The sequence below is a fragment of the Dermacentor andersoni genome, unplaced genomic scaffold, assembly GCF_023375885.2.
Source record: "Dermacentor andersoni unplaced genomic scaffold, qqDerAnde1_hic_scaffold ctg00000102.1, whole genome shotgun sequence".
NCBI classification, from domain to species: domain Eukaryota; kingdom Metazoa; phylum Arthropoda; class Arachnida; order Ixodida; family Ixodidae; genus Dermacentor; species Dermacentor andersoni.
Window position 1 is genome coordinate 160859 of NW_027314809.1, and position 21229 is coordinate 182087.

Consider the following 21229-nt stretch of genomic DNA (forward strand, 5'->3'; position numbering starts at 1 on the left):
GGTGGCCAGTTTACACTTGTCCCACCTCAGCCAAACCCATTTTATGCTTGAATATTTGCGAATATTATTGCTCCAATCCATAGCACTTGGGAGAATAAGAAATGATGAGGCAGTAACACTGATCTGGACACCCTGCCACCAATAAGGGAATGGCCAAATTGCATTATATGTCACCTTAAAAGCACATTTCAATACAAACCATTCTGTGCTTCTACAAGGTACATTTCTGGAAGTTTCTGTCTTGCCTTGTTGGGGGGCCTCTTTCACAAAAATTGTCTGGTGGTGGTTACCCACTAGGGTTACCCAGTGCAACAGCCTGATGGAATATCCATTATGCCACAGGCGCATGCATGGCATTAGAGAATAATTAAATCCTGGGGTTTGACGTGCTAAAGCCACTTTCTGTTTATGAGCCACACCATAGTGGAGGACTCCGGAAATATCGACCACCTGGGGTTCTTTAACGTGCACTTAAATCTAAGTACACGGGTGTTTTCGCATTTTGCCCCCATTGGAATGCGGCCGCCGGGGCCGAGATTCGATCCCGCGGCCTCGTGCTCAGCAGCCAGACACCATAGCCACTGAGCAACGACAGGTCATTAGAGAATAGCAGCCTACCACAATTCCTCACATGTGCAAGCTACTGCTTTAAAATGCTTGACATACATCGCATTGCATAGCAAGTTTGCTCCATCATGCAAGCATGCACCACTTTTGTGATTGCCGCAGTTCATCCGCCTGTGAGGTTAGCCTTGGTCATACCGGAATAAGTTGAATGTTTCATCTCTGGTGAACAAGAAATCAGTTGCCTTGCCATCCTTTGCTGTTGCCACAAACACACACCCTATACAAGCATGTTGCACCATTTTCATGGATCCCCAAATGATGCTATGCGGCCCTAAAGTTGTTGGGCAAGTTGGTTGATACTTGAAACCTGCCACGGTGGCGTTGTGGCTGTGGTGTTGGGCTGCTAATTCCGAGGTTGTGGGATCAAATCCGAGCGGCGGAGGCTGCATCTTGATGAGGGCAAAAAGCAAAAACACCCATGTACCAAGCATTGGGTGCATGTTGAAGAACCTCAGGTAGTCAAAATGAACCCAGTCTCCCACTATGGCGTGCCTCATAATCCGATCGTGGTTTTGGCATATAAAAACACTACAACCTAGTTTTCTTTTATACTTGAGGAAGGTGGCATGGCATTGCATGGCAAATAAAATGCAAAGAACATATGGTGGGGCAGCATGGGCTGCTCACCATATGGCTGCCTGATTTATTGCAGTCTTGCTGGCATGTTTTTTCCAGTCTTGTAGGGGCTGTGATGAATTGGTTGTGGGTGGCGCCTACGCTCTCCAGTGTGTTCTTTGTTCTATTTGCGCTACATTAGTGTCCCTATATGCTAGATGGCTAGTTACCTAGCTGTGTAATGCTTTGCCTAACATTGATTCCCACAATGTGTGGGATCTGCATAATTGGCTGCCAGAGGGCTATAAAGATTAGGACACAAAGGACAGGAAGTTTATGTACTTGAGCAGCATCCTTGGTTTTATTAAAGGCAAGCTTTATGAATTTATTTATCCCTTAGGCCCTGAAGTGATGTACAATTTTCATTTTCTTATTTCTTGAATAATTTTTAGCTTTAGTTTGTTCGTTTAATGTTTATGAAAAAAATGTACACTTGGTAGGGTAAATACTCTGCTGACTGTGACTGTTTCCATTTTCTTACCACCCTTTCTGTTACTATAACAGGGTGCTAGTTATTCGTTCTATGCAATATATTATTTAGTCCTAGGAATTCTATTATACCAATTTCTTTGTTCTTGCTTACACTGTTTGTAATTTGTGCGTTAGAAACCTCATTTTGTTGTGCAGGCGATCTTCATTGTGAGGAGGCTGTAGATTTTGAGCACGCCACCTCAGACTTTGTGATAGGCTCCAGAAGAGATGACGGAAAGGTAATCACACCAAATTTATTAGCTGCAGATATTGCCTGAATGTTGCCACAAAGTGATCAATTCAGTTGCAGCTTGAATGAGCTGAATTTATTCTGTGACAGCTCGCAGGCATGCATATGAAAGTCCTACCTGTACCTGCCTTTCGGCAAGACAGTCGTTGGGCGATTTTCAACTACTACACAGCCTGACTCAGTGGTTGCAAGCCACGCAGTAAACAGTGTGCTGGTCAGCCAGACCAGCACATGCACCAGCAGTTTGCGACCACTAAGTCCAATTTTTGTAATTTTCAGTTTTTGTGAGAACTTTTAAAGAAACTCTATGGAGAAGCCACACTCTCCATTTTGTGTGCATAAGTGATATATTGTGCATTCAAGGAAATCTGGCATGACACTAGTTATGGAGTTGACAGCTAGCCCTCTGATAAAGCAAATAAAAAAAAGTGATATAGACCTGTCAGTGCTTCTAATTTGTGAGTGATTATTTCTTTCTGTAATGCAGGTTTATGCAGGCAGTGGCTTCTGGTTGGACCAGAAAGCCTGGGACTGCTTGTTTAGTGCCTCGACAGATTCTATGTTTTGCAGAAGCACTGCTACCGTGTTATGGACGGCAGAGCAATTAAAGACGAGGAGTGTGACGGGGACACTTTCGAACAAAGCCCGTTCGCTTGGCTACACCGAGGCAAAGCCACCACTCACGCCAGAAAAAATCTCGTCTCTAAAGGGTATATATCTTTTTCCTGTGGCCTTTAGAAAGTTTACATATTGATCTTGTGCATGTTTTATATTTTTATTATAATGTGGTTTATTCTACATAAAACTGGCACATCAATTTTGATTAATTGCCTTGTGTTATGTTCTACCACTGAATAATGGAAACAAAATATTTTAGCTCTGTTATTTGTGCATGTGATGGCCAATTCAGTATTTGTGCAGCAAAAAGAAAGTTGAAGGCTTGTTTATTTGAGTTATTGTTACCATGGTCTTTCAGCCGATAGTACAGTAAAAGCTCGTTAATTCGAACCGCAAGGGGAAGCCGCTTCAGTTCGAACTAACAAAAGTGAAGGAGAACAACAGTACACGGCGATTTGGAAGTAGTAGGGCATGCCAGAAATTTAATGCTTTAAAAAGTCCGTGATCGTAGCCTGCCTTTTTTCCTTGAAGGTGACAGCTAGCACTTCTTGCTCTAACGAGCTAATGTGGCGGAAGGCCTCCTCTTTGCCTTCTTTAAAACTGAAGAAGAGACGGGCAGCATTCAATCCAGCCATGACCTCCGCAGCGGAGGGCCTCACTGGCGCGTCGTCTTTCTCCTCCTCCTCGTCACTGGCAGCGACAGGTTCAGCGCTTCTGACCTGAGAAATTATGTCCTCATCTGTCAGCGCACCACACACCACTGCACTCTCGTCCATGTCGACAAAGTCAGTAAAGGAGATGTTGTCCAAAACGTCCGCCATGGGAGCGGTGACGCCGTCTTCGGGCGCAGCTGGCTGGTTTCCTCCTTGTAGAGCTTGTGCGCCGAAGCCACAGTGGCGATAGCAAGTTGCTATCGTGACTGCATTTACTTGCTCCCAAGCACGCACATGCATGTGTAGCGCACTTAGGAGCGTCACCTGATAATTATTGCACAAAATAATTTGCTCCAACAAACGGCGCCGGTAAAATGATTTAAAATTTTGAATGATACCTTGGTCCATGGGCTGCAGTGCCGCTGTAGTGTTAGGTGGAAGGAAGGCTAGCTCAATGGCCTTCGTCTCAATGTTGACCTTATGAGCCCAACAATTGTCACCGAGCAGGAGGACTTTCCGTCCACAACGCTCAAACTTTTTGTCCATCTTCGCTAGCCACTGTCCGAACAGTTCCCCCGTCATCTATGCCTTTCTGTTGGCCGCGTAGTCCACCGGGAGGGACGGGATCTGGGTGGCCAACGTAGAACGGAGAGGAGGCAGCCGCTGCTGCCTTCTGGCTGACCCCGCGCCGGTTAGATCTTCTGCCGATTTTGCTTTCTCTCGCCGTTCTCTTTGTTCCGGAGGCGATGCAGCCTTGTGTGTATGCAGGAGGTGCGCTTCTCTGGCAGTGTGCCAGGCGCCATGCCGCCGGCACCGTGGCGCGTAGTTCGAATTATCCATGGCGGAACCTTCTCGCGCTTGAATTAATGGGCTTTTTTATACACAGACTTCTGGGGAGCTTGACCAGACAAAATCGTACAGTTCGAATTATCCATAAATTCGAATTATTGAAGTTCGAATTAATGAGCTTTCACTATATTTGTCTGGCAACTGTTTTCTATATTTTGCTCTTACAGTGAAACCTCATTAAACCGTAGTTGGCCGGAGCTCGGGAAAAGTACTTACTAAACAGCAGTACTGCTTAACCGAAATAGCATGAGATCGCCCACTTACCTGTCAAAAACTGAACTCTGAGAGAGTGCGATGAAAGGGGGAAAGAACAAGCAGTATTTATTCACTTTGCGCAACAAAAGTGTTATTTTCGTTTGATGCCGTGGCGGCCTAGCAGCAACAACAGCGGCCTGTCGTCGGCTCACTCATAATTTGCTCATTTGCGCAAGATGCGTGAGGCAGCCAATCGCAGTCGAGAATTCTGATACGCATCGGGCTTGATCATGATCAAAAGTGTTCACTGGTGTTACTGAAGCTGCGAGCCAGCTTTTCAGCCAGCCCCCTCTTCTCGCCAAGCACTCGCATGACAAACTTCTCATTGACATTGCATGTTCTCCATGCATGCAGGCGGTAGCGCTGCAGAAGTTGCGGGGCGCCTTTTTCATTGCCGGGTGCTGTTCTCATCGTGGCGATTGCATTCATGAGGCTGACGTAACGCGCAGCTTCTGCCACTGTCGGGCCTGAATCGTCCGTGCTGTCGCTTTTCATGTCGTCTTCGTCACTGTCGCTGGTTGACACTTTGGCAACAACAGAGGCAACAATGGCGAAAAGTCGAACCTTGTAGCCGACATCTCTTCACGGTCGCAGCAGCGCTGCCAAGCAACTTCGCATTCTAAATGCCACGCACCGTAGCCAACAGCAGATCCTTGTTGTGTGCCAGCACCGACTTCTTCGTATCACGTTCGATAGCACGAACGATGCCTATTTGTTCTTCTATGCTGAGCACTCGGCGTCTTTTTTATCCGAGCTTCCGTATGACGCGAGTCCTTCTTTGCACGATGCCACAATGCTCTCTAGCGTGGCGCCGAAATGATGTTGATGTGGCTTCACGCGCAAACGCACAGGATGCTTGGAGGCCGTTCTGATTTCTGAGGCGTGTTCTGCCGGGCTGCTCGATGGAGACCACGCACTGCTGTGATTGTGCGATCAAAAGTGGAAACGCTACTTGTTAACCGATATGCACGCAATAAGCTGGTATGGTTTATGCGGATACAAAAAATTATTTTCAATGGGCACTGAGTCGGCGATTTCACTGTACTACTTTTAAAACGAAACTACTGTTTAAGCGGGTACAGTTTAACGAGGTTTTACTGCGCTAGATTTCTGACTACAATTTTGCACAAGAACGCAAGCTGCAATCACCGATGCATTACTGAAGTTAGTGCAGCAACTTGCTGCACTCGGATAGTTAGCCATATCTTTATTTGTCATCACTGTAGGTATACTAAGATGCTCATTATGGTCAGGTGTTAACAGTGCTCATGCATTGCAAGTCATATGGAGCAAAATGTGGTACTATCGGCATCAAATAAAACGTGAACAGTGGAGAGCATAACTGAAGGGTTAGGGTGGACCGTCCAGTCATCACCATCGGCAGGCGTGCTCATCCGGTTTGAATATACTACATGATGATGCTCCCCCTTTTCGTTTCTGTTCTGGCTCTCTTTTATTTGAATGTGACAGAACAAAAATTGAAGAAAACAGAAGCTAAAATATCAAAGTACAGGGTGAGTATTATTGCCCATTGTGGTGAAACCGTATATGCTATTGGTGTCAAATGAAACGCAGTGGTACAGTTTGCACTGTCGTCATTACTCTGCCATAACCTTTCGCTTTCAAATAAAAGAGAACCAGAACAGAAACTAAAATATTGCAGTATAGAGGGAACATCATTGTGTAGGACGGTCAAACCGGAAGTATGTGCACGTCAATGGTGTCGATTGCATGGGCGCAGACTTTACCTTCAGTTAGGAGCTCCGTTCGTCATTTCATGTCGATAGTATCTCACTAGCAGTAGGTGTAACAGCTTTTATACATGGATGCTTCATAGCTTCATATTAAATATGAAGTAATCAAGCACACCACTGTTACACACGACTGTGCAGAACAATAATAGCGCACTTATTTTTTTTAAGGAAATTAATTCATGCGTTCACAAGCAGTAGTGGCTTCCTTTGCAAACTAAATTTGTCTTTGCCTACATACTGTGCTTCAGTGACTTCTGAATGTGCCCATGGAGTAATAAAGAACTGTGCTTAGTTCTGTGTTTTCTTTATGAGGTTAATAGTTTCACTTTCTATGCAGCGATGCTTGCCATCTACATGGGCGACGTGACAAAGGAGGTGGCGGACAAGCGATTGAAAATGGTCCGCAAGCATTTGTCACAAAAGCTTGGTGACGTGCAGCGGCGCTGAATTGTGTGTATCAGCCACGGACATTAAGGTGTTCAATAAATCTATCAGTCGGAGCCTTCAGGTTTCCAGATGTCACATCAATGCATACTCTCATGCCATGGAGGAAGAGTAGATTTTAATGAAGAGAAAGGAGAAGAGGTTGGCCTGGAGAGCTTGTCTCTAGCCTGCTATCTTCCCTGGGGAAAGGGGAAATGGTAATGACAGGGAAGGGTAGGTGGCGGGTGATTGTTATGGTACAATGAGCTACTATATACACATCCAATATGCGGAGGCGTACTGTAGATGCAATACACGCAAGAGTAATCTTGTCCACACAATAAGTTATCATGCAAACCCATTTTGCACTGTCCATGTCTCGCAGGTTCTAGAGGCGATCGTCTAAACCAGTCTCATGTAGAAAGTTCAAGAGACTTTATGGCACGTTGGGCACAGTCAACTGTTCACCACGTGCCCAGAATCTTTTCTTCCTAAAAGGGGCGATAGTCCAAGCAGTCAACACTAGCTTTAAGTGTTCTTCATTCGCCCGCTTAGTGAGGGCACACACAAAGTACTTGAACTATTGTCTCGGGAGTGTGACAGACACTACAGTGCTGAACATGAAGGCTGTGATGTGCAATTTTGTTGCCTTTGACCCTCCTGTTGCATGTCACCCAGAAAGAGTATAGAGCACCAACAAGATGACATAGGATGGGACACACTCAAGCATAAGTGTGTGTTACCCATTGTGTCCTTGTTTTGTTCTTGCCCTTTTACTCTTCTGTCTGTGCTGTTTTGTTGCAACTGTTACATCTGTTCTACAAATAAAACGGACTGTGCTAAAGTTGCACCAACGAGAGGGGTGGTCAATGCAAGTGTGGGAGGATTTATTCATTTTTATTTATTTATTTATTGCCGAAGGATACTGTTGCATCTCTTCTAACTGGTCACAACTGATTGTGATATAGAATCGTCACTTACAGCGCATACATAGACGAGGGACCTCGTCTATGTAGGCGCTGTAAGTGACGATTGATACCATTGAATACGAACTAGCCCGTACCCAAACCTTGCTGTGATACAGAGGTTCCTAAACAGGAATAAAGTACCTCGGAAAGGCTGGCTATATTTGAGCAAGCAGGTGGCAATTAATGAACCGGCCTGTTAACAAGTTTTTTTCCAGGCTGCCTGACTATATGTATGTTTTTGTGGTCCCCTCTGTTGTCTGCAGCACCTTTGTTAAAGTCGGCTGCTGTATATATAGTACAGCCCTATTTGTTATGCGACAGTGGTTATGCTATATAGCTTTTGAAATCTAGTCTGGCTTCTGTGTTAGCTGTAAAGTGCATGCCTTTGTTCATTCATCCAGTAATAATATATTCTGGTCAGTTGTTATTTTTTGTTTTCTGCATCCTCAGGCATTCTTGCTATGACAACAAAGTACTTATATAATAATCATAGTGGTAAGATATTTGCAGCAAGAGCAGTCCTCTGTGCTGTCACCCTGCTACAATACAGCATTTTAGCGGAACATTTCACCGAGCCTGTGCCAAAGAAAGCAGAATGAAAGCTTCATTCCATTCATGCTGTCTTCGGTTAGTACAGGAAGCATCTTCAACAGCAGTTAATGCGGCAGTTTTTCAGGTCACTTTGTTGTTATTGAATGACCGACTCATGATAAAGCATTTAGTACAATTTTGTCATTTTAATTATCTCTAATACTGTAAGCCTGTATTCTTGCCCACATATAATGTTTTTTCCCTACATTTCTGCAAAAGTACCCTTGCTGTAAAATATGAATGGTGTATATTTTCCATTAAGACAGTATATTCTGCATTTCATGTTTTTTCTCTTCCCATCTGCTTCAAAAGGGGAGGCTGTTCCAGAATTTTCTTCAAGACAGTTGGTTTTGCACCAATTTCGTCAATGCAACAACAAAACCGAACTGCTCATGTCGAGTGCAAATAAAGCTTCAGTTACCTCAATTTTGTTTGTCCTGTTAAAAATGGAGTGTAAAATGCGCACATGCCTGCCTACTGACTGGCATACAAGCTGGTTGAGACACAACAAAAATGTTAGTCCTTCAGCCTGCGTAGCAGCTGTGCCAATACGTCTTAAAATTGATGCAATCATGCATTTTTGCCATTAACCGATAAGCTAGTAGGGAACGATAGACTGGTAGAGACCGATAGACTGGTAGAGCCCGATAGACTGGTAGACCATCAGACTGGTAGACCGGTAGACCATCAGACTGGTAGACCATCAGACCGGTAGACCATCAGACTGGTAGACCATCAGACTGGTAGACCATCAGACTGGTAGACCATCAGACTGGTAGACCATCAGACTGGTAGACCTTCAAGGTCCAAAATTACGTATAGCCATCAGACATGTAAGCCAGTAGCTTGATGGAATTTTTGACTGGGATGTGCATGCTTAAAACGCGTTTTCGCACAAATCCGTGCGCGGGTGCTAAAAAGAGCAGCATCGGCATGCTTAGCACGTCGTTTGGTAGAAATCCACGTGCGCGTTCTGCCAAAAGCACCATTTGCATGCACATCTTGTGGTTTTGCAGAAAACTTCATCCGCGTCTACCAAAAGATGCATGTGCATGCTTAAAACGCGTTTTCGCACAAATCTGCGCGCGGGTGCTAAAAAGAGCAGCATCGGCATGCTTAGCACGTCGTTTGATTGAAATCCACGTGCGCGTTCTGCCAAAAGCACCATTTGCATGCACATCTTGTGGTTTTGCAGAAAACTTCATCCGCGTTTACCAAAAGATGCATGTGCATACTTAAAACGCGTTTTCGCACAAATCCGTGCGCGGGTGCTAAAAAGAGCAGCATCGGCATGCTTAGCACGTCGTTTGGTAGAAATCCACGTGCGCGTTCTGCCAAAAGCACCATTTGCATGCACATCTTGTGGTTTTGCAGAAAACTTCATCCGCGTCTACCAAAAGATGCATGTGCATGCTTAAAACGCGTTTTCGCACAAATCCGTGCGCGGGTGCTAAAAAGAGCAGCATCGGCATGCTTAGCACGTCGTTTGGTAGAAATCCACGTGCGCGTTCTGCCAAAAGCACCATTTGCATGCACATCTTGTGGTTTTGCAGAAAACTTCATCCGCGTCTACCAAAAGATGCATGTGCATGCTTAAAACGCGTTTTCGCACAAATCCGTGCGCGGGTGCTAAAAAGAGCAGCATCGGCATGCTTAGCACGTCGTTTGGTAGAAATCCACGTGCGCGTTCTGCCAAAAGCATCATTTGCATGCACATCTTGTGGTTTTGCAGAAAACTTCATCCGCGTCTACCAAAAGATGCATGTGCATGCTTAAAACGCGTTTTCGCACAAATCCGTTCGCGGGTGCTAAAAAGAGCAGCATCGGCATGCTTAGCACGTCGTTTGGTAGAAATCCACGTGCGCGTTCTGCCAAAAGCACCATTTGCATGCACATCTTGTGGTTTTGCAGAAAACTTCATCCGCGTCTACCAAAAGATGCATGTGCATGCTTAAAACGCGTTTTCGCACAAATCCGTGCGCGGGTGCTAAAAAGAGCAGCATCGGCATGCTTAGCACGTCGTTTGGTAGAAATCCACGTGCGCGTTCTGCCAAAAGCACCATTTGCATGCACATCTTCTGGTTTTGCAGAAAACTTCATCCGCGTCTACCAAAAGATGCATGTGCATGCTTAAAACGCGTTTTCGCACAAATCCGTGCGCGGGTGCTAAAAAGAGCAGCATCGGCATGCTTAGCACGTCGTTTGGTAGAAATCCACGTGCGCGTTCTGCCAAAAGCACCATTTGCATGCACATCTTTTGGTTTTGCAGAAAACTTCATCCGCGTCTACCAAAAGATGCATGTGCATGCTTAAAACGCGTTTTCGCACAAATCCGTGCGCGGGTGCTAAAAAGAGCAGCACCGGCATGCTTAGCACGTCGTTTGGTAGAAATCCACGTGCGCGTTCTGCAAAAAGCACCATTTGCATGCACATCTTGTGGTTTTGCAGAAAACTTCATCCGCGTCAACCAAAAGATGCATGTGCATGCTTAAAACGCGTTTTCGCACAAATGCGTGCGCGTTTGCTAAAAAGAGCAGCATCGGCATGCTTAGCACGTCGTTTGGTAGAAATCCACGTGCGCGTTCTGCCAAAAGCACCATTTGCATGCACATCTTGTGGTTTTGCAGAAAACTTCATCCGCGTCTACCAAAAGATGCATGTGCATGCTTAAAACGCGTTTTCGCATAAATCCGTGCGCGGGTGCTAAAAAGAGCAGCATCGGCATGCTTAGCACGTCGTTTGGTAGAAATCCACGTGCGCGTTCTGCAAAAAGCACCATTTGCATGCACATCTTGTGGTTTTGCAGAAAACTTCATCCGCGTCTACCAAAAGATGCATGTGCATGCTTAAAACGCGTTTTCGCACAAATGCGTGCGCGGGAGCTAAAAAGAGCAGCATCGGCAAGCTTAGCACGTCGTTTGGTAGAAATCCACGTGCGCGTTCTGCCAAAAGCACCATTTGCATGCACATCTTGTGGTTTTGCAGAAAACTTCATCCGCGTCTACCAAAAGATGCATGTGCATACTTAAAACGCGTTTTCGCACAAATCCGCGCGCGTGTGCTAAAAAGAGCAGCATCGGCATGCTTAGCACGTCGTTTGGTAGAAATCCACGTGCGCGTTCTGCCAAAAGCACCATTTGCATGCACATCTTCTGGTTTTGCAGAAAACTTCATCCGCGTCTACCAAAAGATGCATGTGCATGCTTAAAACGCGTTTTCGCACAAATCCGTGCGCGGGTGCTAAAAAGAGCAGCATCGGCATGCTTAGCACGTCGTTTGGTAGAAATCCACGTGCGCGTTCTGCCAAAAGCACCATTTGCATGCACATCTTGTGGTTTTGCAGAAAACTTCATCCGCGTCTACCAAAAGATGCATGTGCATGCTTAAAACGCGTTTTCGCACAAATCCGTGCGCGGGTGCTAAAAAGAGCAGCATCGGCATGCTTAGCACGTCGTCTGGTAGAAATCCACGTGCGCGTTCTGCAAAAAGCACCATTTGCATGCACATCTTGTGGTTTTGCAGAAAACTTCATCCGCGTCTACCAAAAGATGCATGTGCATGCTTAAAACGCGTTTTCGCACAAATGCGTGCGCGGGTGCTAAAAAGAGCAGCATCGGCATGCTTAGCACGTCGTTTTGTAGAAATCCACGTGCGCGTTCTGCCAAAAGCACCATTTGCATGCACATCTTGTGGTTTTGCAGAAAACTTCATCCGCGTCTACCAAAAGATGCATGTGCATGCTTAAAACGCGTTTTCGCACAAATCCGTGCGCGGGTGCTAAAAAGAGCAGCATCGGTATGCTTAGCACGTCGTTTGGTAGAAATCCACGTGCGCGTTCTGCCAAAATCACCATTTGCATGCACATCTTGTGGTTTTGCAGAAAACTTCATCCGCGTCTACCAAAAGATGCATGTGCATGCTTAAAACGCGTTTTCGCACAAATCCGTGCGCGGGTGCTAAAAAGAGCAGCATCGGCATGCTTAGCACGTCGTTTGGTAGAAATCCACGTGCGCGTTCTGCCAAAAGCACCATTTGCATGCACATCTTGTGGTTTTTCAGAAAACTTCATCCGCGTCTACCAAAAGATGCATGTGCATGCTTACAACGCGTTTTCGCACAAATCCGTGCGCGGGTGCTAAAAAGAGCAGCATCGGCATGCTTAGCACGTCGTTTGGTAGAAATCCACGTGCGCGTTCTGCCAAAAGCACCATTTGCATGCACATCTTGTGGTTTTGCAGAAAACTTCATCCGCGTCTACCAAAAGATGCATGTGCATGCTTAAAACGCGTTTTCGCACAAATCCGTGCGCGGGTGCTAAAAAGAGCAGCATCGGCATGCTTAGCACGTCGTTTGGTAGAAATCCACGTGCGCGTTCTGCAAAAAGCACCATTTGCATGCACATCTTGTGGTTTTGCAGAAAACTTCATCCGCGTCTACCAAAAGATGCATGTGCATGCTTAAAACGCGTTTTCGCACAAATGCGTGCGCGGGTGCTAAAAAGAGCAGCATCGGCATGCTTAGCACGTCGTTTGGTAGAAATCCACGTGCGCGTTCTGCCAAAAGCACCATTTGCATGCACATCTTGTGGTTTTGCAGAAAACTTCATCCGCGTCTACCAAAAGATGCATGTGCATGCTTAAAACGCGTTTTCGCACAAATGCGTGCGCGGGTGCTAAAAAGAGCAGCATCGGCATGCTTAGCACGTCGTTTGGTAGAAATCTACGTGCGCGTTCTGCCAAAAGCACCATTTGCATGCACATCTTGTGGTTTTGCAGAAAACTTCATCCGCGTCTACCAAAAGATGCATGTGCATGCTTAAAACGCGTTTTCGCACAAATCCGTGCGCGGGTGCTAAAAAGAGCAGCATCGGCAAGCTTAGCACGTCGTTTGGTAGAAATCCACGTGCGCGTTCTGCAAAAAGCACCATTTGCATGCACATATTGTGGTTTTGCAGAAAACTTCATCCGCGTCTACCAAAAGATGCATGTGCATGCTTAAAACGCGTTTTCGCACAAATGCGTGCGCGGGTGCTAAAAAGAGCAGCATCGGCATGCTTAGCACGTCGTTTGGTAGAAATCCACGTGCGCGTTCTGCAAAAAGCACCATTTGCATGCACATCTTGTGGTTTTGCAGAAAACTTCATCCGCGTCTACCAAAAGATGCATGTGCATGCTTAAAACGCGTTTTCGCACAAATGCGTGCGCGGGTGCTAAAAAGAGCAGCATCGGCATGCTTAGCACGTCGTTTGGTAGAAATCCACGTGCGCATTCTGCAAAAAGCACCATTTGCATGCACATCTTGTGGTTTTGCAGAAAACTTCATCCGCGTCTACCAAAAGATGCATGTGCATGCTTAAAACGCGTTTTCGCACAAATCCGTGCGCGGGTGCTAAAAAGAGCAGCATCGGCATGCTTAGCACGTCGTTTGGTAGAAATCCACGTGCGCGTTCTGCAAAAAGCACCATTTGCATGCACATCTTGTGGTTTTGCAGAAAACTTCATCCGCGTCTACCAAAAGATGCATGTGCATGCTTAAAACGCGTTTTCGCACAAATGCGTGCGCGGGAGCTAAAAAGAGCAGCATCGGCAAGCTTAGCACGTCGTTTGGTAGAAATCCACGTGCGCGTTCTGCCAAAAGCACCATTTGCATGCACATCTTGTGGTTTTGCAGAAAACTTCATCCGCGTCTACCAAAAGATGCATGTGCATACTTAAAACGCGTTTTCGCACAAATCCGCGCGCGTGTGCTAAAAAGAGCAGCATCGGCATGCTTAGCACGTCGTTTGGTAGAAATCCACGTGCGCGTTCTGCCAAAAGCACCATTTGCATGCACATCTTCTGGTTTTGCAGAAAACTTCATCCGCGTCTACCAAAAGATGCATGTGCATGCTTAAAACGCGTTTTCGCACAAATCCGTGCGCGGGTGCTAAAAAGAGCAGCATCGGCATGCTTAGCACGTCGTTTGGTAGAAATCCACGTGCGCGTTCTGCCAAAAGCACCATTTGCATGCACATCTTGTGGTTTTGCAGAAAACTTCATCCGCGTCTACCAAAAGATGCATGTGCATGCTTAAAACGCGTTTTCGCACAAATCCGTGCGCGGGTGCTAAAAAGAGCAGCATCGGCATGTTTAGCACGTCGCCTGGTAGAAATCCACGTGCGCGTTCTGCAAAAAGCACCATTTGCATGCACATCTTGTGGTTTTGCAGAAAACTTCATCCGCGTCTACCAAAAGATGCATGTGCATGCTTAAAACGCGTTTTCGCACAAATGCGTGCGCGGGTGCTAAAAAGAGCAGCATCGGCATGCTTAGCACGTCGTTTTGTAGAAATCCACGTGCGCGTTCTGCCAAAAGCACCATTTGCATGCACATCTTGTGGTTTTGCAGAAAACTTCATCCGCGTCTACCAAAAGATGCATGTGCATGCTTAAAACGCGTTTTCGCACAAATCCGTGCGCGGGTGCTAAAAAGAGCAGCATCGGTATGCTTAGCACGTCGTTTGGTAGAAATCCACGTGCGCGTTCTGCCAAAATCACCATTTGCATGCAGCTCTTGTGGTTTTGCAGAAAACTTCATCCGCGTCTACCAAAAGATGCATGTGCATGCTTAAAACGCGTTTTCGCACAAATCCGTGCGCGGGTGCTAAAAAGAGCAGCATCGGCATGCTTAGCACGTCGTTTGGTAGAAATCCACGTGCGCGTTCTGCCAAAAGCACCATTTGCATGCACATCTTGTGGTTTTTCAGAAAACTTCATCCGCGTCTACCAAAAGATGCATGTGCATGCTTACAACGCGTTTTCGCACAAATCCGTGCGCGGGTGCTAAAAAGAGCAGCATCGGCATGCTTAGCACGTCGTTTGGTAGAAATCCACGTGCGCGTTCTGCCAAAAGCACCATTTGCATGCACATCTTGTGGTTTTGCAGAAAACTTCATCCGCGTCTACCAAAAGATGCATGTGCATGCTTAAAACGCGTTTTCGCACAAATCCGTGCGCGGGTGCTAAAAAGAGCAGCATCGGCATGCTTAGCACGTCGTTTGGTAGAAATCCACGTGCGCGTTCTGCAAAAAGCACCATTTGCATGCACATCTTGTGGTTTTGCAGAAAACTTCATCCGCGTCTACCAAAAGATGCATGTGCATGCTTAAAACGCGTTTTCGCACAAATGCGTGCGCGGGTGCTAAAAAGAGCAGCATCGGCATGCTTAGCACGTCGTTTGGTAGAAATCCACGTGCGCGTTCTGCCAAAAGCACCATTTGCATGCACATCTTGTGGTTTTGCAGAAAACTTCATCCGCGTCTACCAAAAGATGCATGTGCATGCTTAAAACGCGTTTTCGCACAAATGCGTGCGCGGGTGCTAAAAAGACCAGCATCGGCATGCTTAGCACGTCGTTTGGTAGAAATCCACGTGCGCGTTTTGCAAAAAGCACCATTTGCATGCACATCTTGTGGTTTTGCAGAAAACTTCATCCGCGTCTACCAAAAGATGCATGTGCATGCTTAAAACGCGTTTTCGCACAAATCCGTGCGCGGGTGCTAAAAAGAGCAGCATCGGCATGCTTAGCACGTCGTTTGGTAGAAATCCACGTGCGCGTTCTGCCAAAAGCACCATTTGCATGCACATCTTGTGGTTCTGCAGAAAACTTCATCCGCGTCTACCAAAAGATGCAGGTGCATGCTTAAAACGCGTTTTCGCACAAATCCGTGCGCGGGTGCTAAAAAGAGCAGCATCGGCATGCTTAGCACGTCGTTTGGTAGAAATCCACGTGCGCGTTCTGCAAAAAGCACCATTTGCATGCACATCTTGTGGTTTTGCAGAAAACTTCATCCGCGTCTACCAAAAGATGCATGTGCATGCTTAAAACGCGTTTTCGCACAAATCCGTGCGCGGGTGCTAAAAAGAGCAGCATCGGCATGCTTAGCACGTCGTTTGGTAGAAATCCACGTGCGCGTTCTGCCAAAAGCACCATTTACATGCACATCTTGTGGTTTTGCAGAAAACTTCATCCGCGTCTACGAAAAGATGCATGTGCATGCTTAAAACGCGTTTTCGCACAAATCCGTGCGCGGGTGCTAAAAAGAGCAGCATCGGCATGCTTAGCACGTCGTTTGGTAGAAATCCACGTGCGCGTTCTGCCAAAAGCACCATTTGCATGCACATCTTGTGGTTTTGCAGAAAACTTCATCCGCGTCTACCAAAAGATGCATGTGCATGCTTAAAACGCGTTTTCGCACAAATGCGTGCGCGGGTGCTAAAAAGAGCAGCATCGGCATGCTTAGCACGTCGTTTGGTAGAAATCCACGTGCGCATTCTGCAAAAAGCACCATTTGCATGCACATCTTGTGGTTTTGCAGAAAACTTCATCCGCGTCTACCAAAAGATGCATGTGCATGCTTAAAACGCGTTTTCGCACAAATCCGTGCGCGGGTGCTAAAAAGAGCAGCATCGGCATGCTTAGCACGTCGTTTGGTAGAAATCCACGTGCGCGTTCTGCAAAAAGCACCATTTGCATGCACATCTTGTGGTTTTGCAGAAAACTTCATCCGCGTCTACCAAAAGATGCATGTGCATGCTTAAAACGCGTTTTCGCACAAATGCGTGCGCGGGAGCTAAAAAGAGCAGCATCGGCAAGCTTAGCACGTCGTTTGGTAGAAATCCACGTGCGCGTTCTGCCAAAAGCACCATTTGCATGCACATCTTGTGGTTTTGCAGAAAACTTCATCCGCGTCTACCAAAAGATGCATGTGCATACTTAAAACGCGTTTTCGCACAAATCCGCGCGCGTGTGCTAAAAAGAGCAGCATCGGCATGCTTAGCACGTCGTTTGGTAGAAATCCACGTGCGCGTTCTGCCAAAAGCACCATTTGCATGCACATCTTCTGGTTTTGCAGAAAACTTCATCCGCGTCTACCAAAAGATGCATGTGCATGCTTAAAACGCGTTTTCGCACAAATCCGTGCGCGGGTGCTAAAAAGAGCAGCATCGGCATGCTTAGCACGTCGTTTGGTAGAAATCCACGTGCGCGTTCTGCCAAAAGCACCATTTGCATGCACATCTTGTGGTTTTGCAGAAAACTTCATCCGCGTCTACCAAAAGATGCATGTGCATGCTTAAAACGCGTTTTCGCACAAATCCGTGCGCGGGCGCTAAAAAGAGCAGCATCGGCATGTTTACCACGTCGTCTGGTAGAAATCCACGTGCGCGTTCTGCAAAAAGCACCATTTGCATGCACATCTTGTGGTTTTGCAGAAAACTTCATCCGCGTCTACCAAAAGATGCATGTGCATGCTTAAAACGCGTTTTCGCACAAATGCGTGCGCGGGTGCTAAAAAGAGCAGCATCGGCATGCTTAGCACGTCGTTTTGTAGAAATCCACGTGCGCGTTCTGCCAAAAGCACCATTTGCATGCACATCTTGTGGTTTTGCAGAAAACTTCATCCGCGTCTACCAAAAGATGCATGTGCATGCTTAAAACGCGTTTTCGCACAAATCCGTGCGCGGGTGCTAAAAAGAGCAGCATCGGTATGCTTAGCACGTCGTTTGGTAGAAATCCACGTGCGCATTCTGCCAAAATCACCATTTGCATGCACATCTTGTGGTTTTGCAGAAAACTTCATCCGCGTCTACCACAAGATGCATGTGCATGCTTAAAACGCGTTTTCGCACAAATCCGTGCGCGGGTGCTAAAAAGAGCAGCATCGGCATGCTTAGCACGTCGTTTGGTAGAAATCCACGTGCGCGTTCTGCCAAAAGCACCATTTGCATGCACATCTTGTGGTTTTTCAGAAAACTTCATCCGCGTCTACCAAAAGATGCATGTGCATGCTTACAACGCGTTTTCGCACAAATCCGTGCGCGGGTGCTAAAAAGAGCAGCATCGGCATGCTTAGCACGTCGTTTGGTAGAAATCCACGTGCGCGTTCTGCCAAAAGCACCATTTGCATGCACATCTTGTGGTTTTGCAGAAAACTTCATCCGCGTCTACCAAAAGATGCATGTGCATGCTTAAAACGCGTTTTCGCACAAATCCGTGCGCGGGTGCTAAAAAGAGCAGCATCGGCATGCTTAGCACGTCGTTTGGTAGAAATCCACGTGCGCGTTCTGCAAAAAGCACCATTTGCATGCACATCTTGTGGTTTTGCAGAAAACTTCATCCGCGTCTACCAAAAGATGCATGTGCATGCTTAAAACGCGTTTTCGCACAAATGCGTGCGCGGGTGCTAAAAAGAGCAGCATCGGCATGCTTAGCACGTCGTTTGGTAGAAATCCACGTGCGCGTTCTGCCAAAAGCACCATTTGCATGCACATCTTGTGGTTTTGCAGAAAACTTCATCCGCGTCTACCAAAAGATGCATGTGCATGCTTAAAACGCGTTTTCGCACAAATGCGTGCGCGGGTGCTAAAAAGACCAGCATCGGCATGCTTAGCACGTCGTTTGGTAGAAATCCACGTGCGCGTTCTGCAAAAAGCACCATTTGCATGCACATCTTGTGGTTTTGCAGAAAACTTCATCCGCGTCTACCAAAAGATGCATGTGCATGCTTAAAACGCGTTTTCGCACAAATGCGTGCGCGGGTGCTAAAAAGACCAGCATCGGCATGCTTAGCACGTCGTTTGGTAGAAATCCACGTGCGCGTTCTGCCAAAAGCACCATTTGCATGCACATCTTGTGGTTTTGCAGAAAACTTCATCCGCGTCTACCAAAAGATGCATGTGCATGCTTAAAACGCGTTTTCGCACAAATCCGTGCGCGGGTGCTAAAAAGAGCAGCATCGGCATGCTTAGCACGTCGTTTGGTAGAAATCCACGTGCGCGTTCTGCCAAAAGCACCATTTGCATGCACATCTTGTGGTTTTGCAGAAAACTTCATCCGCGTCTACCAAAAGATGCATGTGCATGCTTAAAACGCGTTTTCGCACAAATCCGTGCGCGGGTGCTAAAAAGAGCAGCATCGGCATGCTTAGCACGTCGTTTGGTAGAAATCCACGTGCGCGTTCTGCCAAAAGCACCATTTGCATGCACATCTTGTGGTTTTGCAGAAATCTTCATCCGCGTCTACCAAAAGATGCATGTGCATGCTTAAAACGCGTTTTCGCACAAATCCGTGCGCGGGTGCTAAAAAGAGCAGCATCGGCATGCTTAGCACGTCGTTTGGTAGAAATCCACGTGCGCGTTCTGCCAAAAGCACCATTTGCATGCACATCTTGTGGTTTTGCAGAAAACTTCATCCGCGTCTACCAAAAGATGCATGTGCATGCTTAAAACGCGTTTTCGCACAAATCCGTGCGCGGGTGCTAAAAAGAGCAGCATCGGCATGCTTAGCACGTCGTTTGGTAGAAATCCACGTGCGCGTTCTGCCAAAAGCACCATTTGCATGCACATCTTGTGGTTTTGCAGAAAACTTCATCCGCGTCTACCAAAAGATGCATGTGCATGCTTAAAACGCGTTTTCGCACAAATCCGTGCGCGGGTGCTAAAAAGAGCAGCATCGGCATGCTTAGCACGTCGTTTGGTAGAAATCCACGTGCGCGTTCTGCCAAAAGCACCATTTGCATGCACATCTAGTGGTTCTGCAGAAAACTTCATCCGCGTCTACCAAAAGATGCAGGTGCATGCTTAAAACGCGTTTTCGCACAAATCCGTGCGCGGGTGCTAAAAAGAGCAGCATCGGCATGCTTAGCACGTCGTTTGGTAGAAATCCACGTGCGCGTTCTGCAAAAAGCACCATTTGCATGCACATCTTGTGGTTTTGCAGAAAACTTCATCCGCGTCTACCAAAATATGCATGTGCATGCTTAAAACGCGTTTTCGCACAAATCCGTGCGCGGGTGCTAAAAAGAGCAGCATCGGCATGCTTAGCACGTCGTTTGGTAGAAATCCACGTGCGCGTTCTGCCAAAAGCACCATTTACATGCACATCTAGTGGTTTTGCAGAAAACTTCATCCGCGTCTACCAAAAGATGCATGTGCATGCTTAAAACGCGTTTTTGCACAAATCCGTGCGCGGGTGCTAAAAAGAGCAGCATCGGCATGCTTAGCACGTCGTTTGGTAGAAATCCACGTGCGCGTTCTGCCAAAAGCACCATTTGCATGCACATCTTGTGGTTTTGCAGAAAACTTCATCCGCGTCTACCAAAAGATGCATGTGCATGCTTAAAACGCGTTTTCGCACAAATGCGTGCGCGGGTGCTAAAAAGACCAGCATCGGCATGCTTAGCACGTCGTTTGGTAGAAATCCACGTGCGCGTTCTGCAAAAAGCACCATTTGCATGCACATCTTGTGGTTTTGCAGAAAACTTCATCCGCGTCTACCAAAAGATGCATGTGCATGCTTAAAACGCGTTTTCGCACAAATGCGTGCGCGGGTGCTAAAAAGAGCAGCATCGGCATGCTTAGCACGTCGTTTGGTAGAAATCCACGTGCGCGTTCTGCCAAAAGCACCATTTGCATGCACATCTTGTGGTTTTGCAGAAAACTTCATCCGCGTCTACCAAAAGATGCATGTGCATGCTTAAAACGCGTTTTCGCACAAATCCGTGCGCGGGTGCTAAAAAGAGCAGCATCGGCATGCTTAGCACGTCGTTTGGTAGAAATCCACGTGCGCGTTCTGCCAAAAGCACCATTTGCATGCACATCTTGTGGTTTTGCAGAAAACTTCATCCGCGTCTACCAAAAGATGCATGTGCATGCTTAAAACGCGTTTTCGCACAAATCCGTGCGCGGGTGCTAAAAAGAGCAGCATCGGCATGCTTAGCACGTCGTTTGGTAGAAATCCACGTGCGCGTTCTGCCAAAAGCACCATTTGCATGCACATCTTGTGGTTTTGCAGAAATCTTCATCCGCGTCTACCAAAAGATGCATGTGCATGCTTAAAACGCGTTTTCGCACAAATCCGTGCGCGGGTGCTAAAAAGAGCAGCATCGGCATGCTTAGCACGTCGTTTGGTAGAAATCCACGTGCGCGTTCTGCCAAAAGCACCATTTGCATGCACATCTTGTGGTTTTGCAGAAAACTTCATCCGCGTCTACCAAAAGATGCATGTGCATGCTTAAAACGCGTTTTCGCACAAATCCGTGCGCGGGTGCTAAAAAGAGCAGCATCGGCATGCTTAGCACGTCGTTTGGTAGAAATCCACGTGCGCGTTCTGCCAAAAG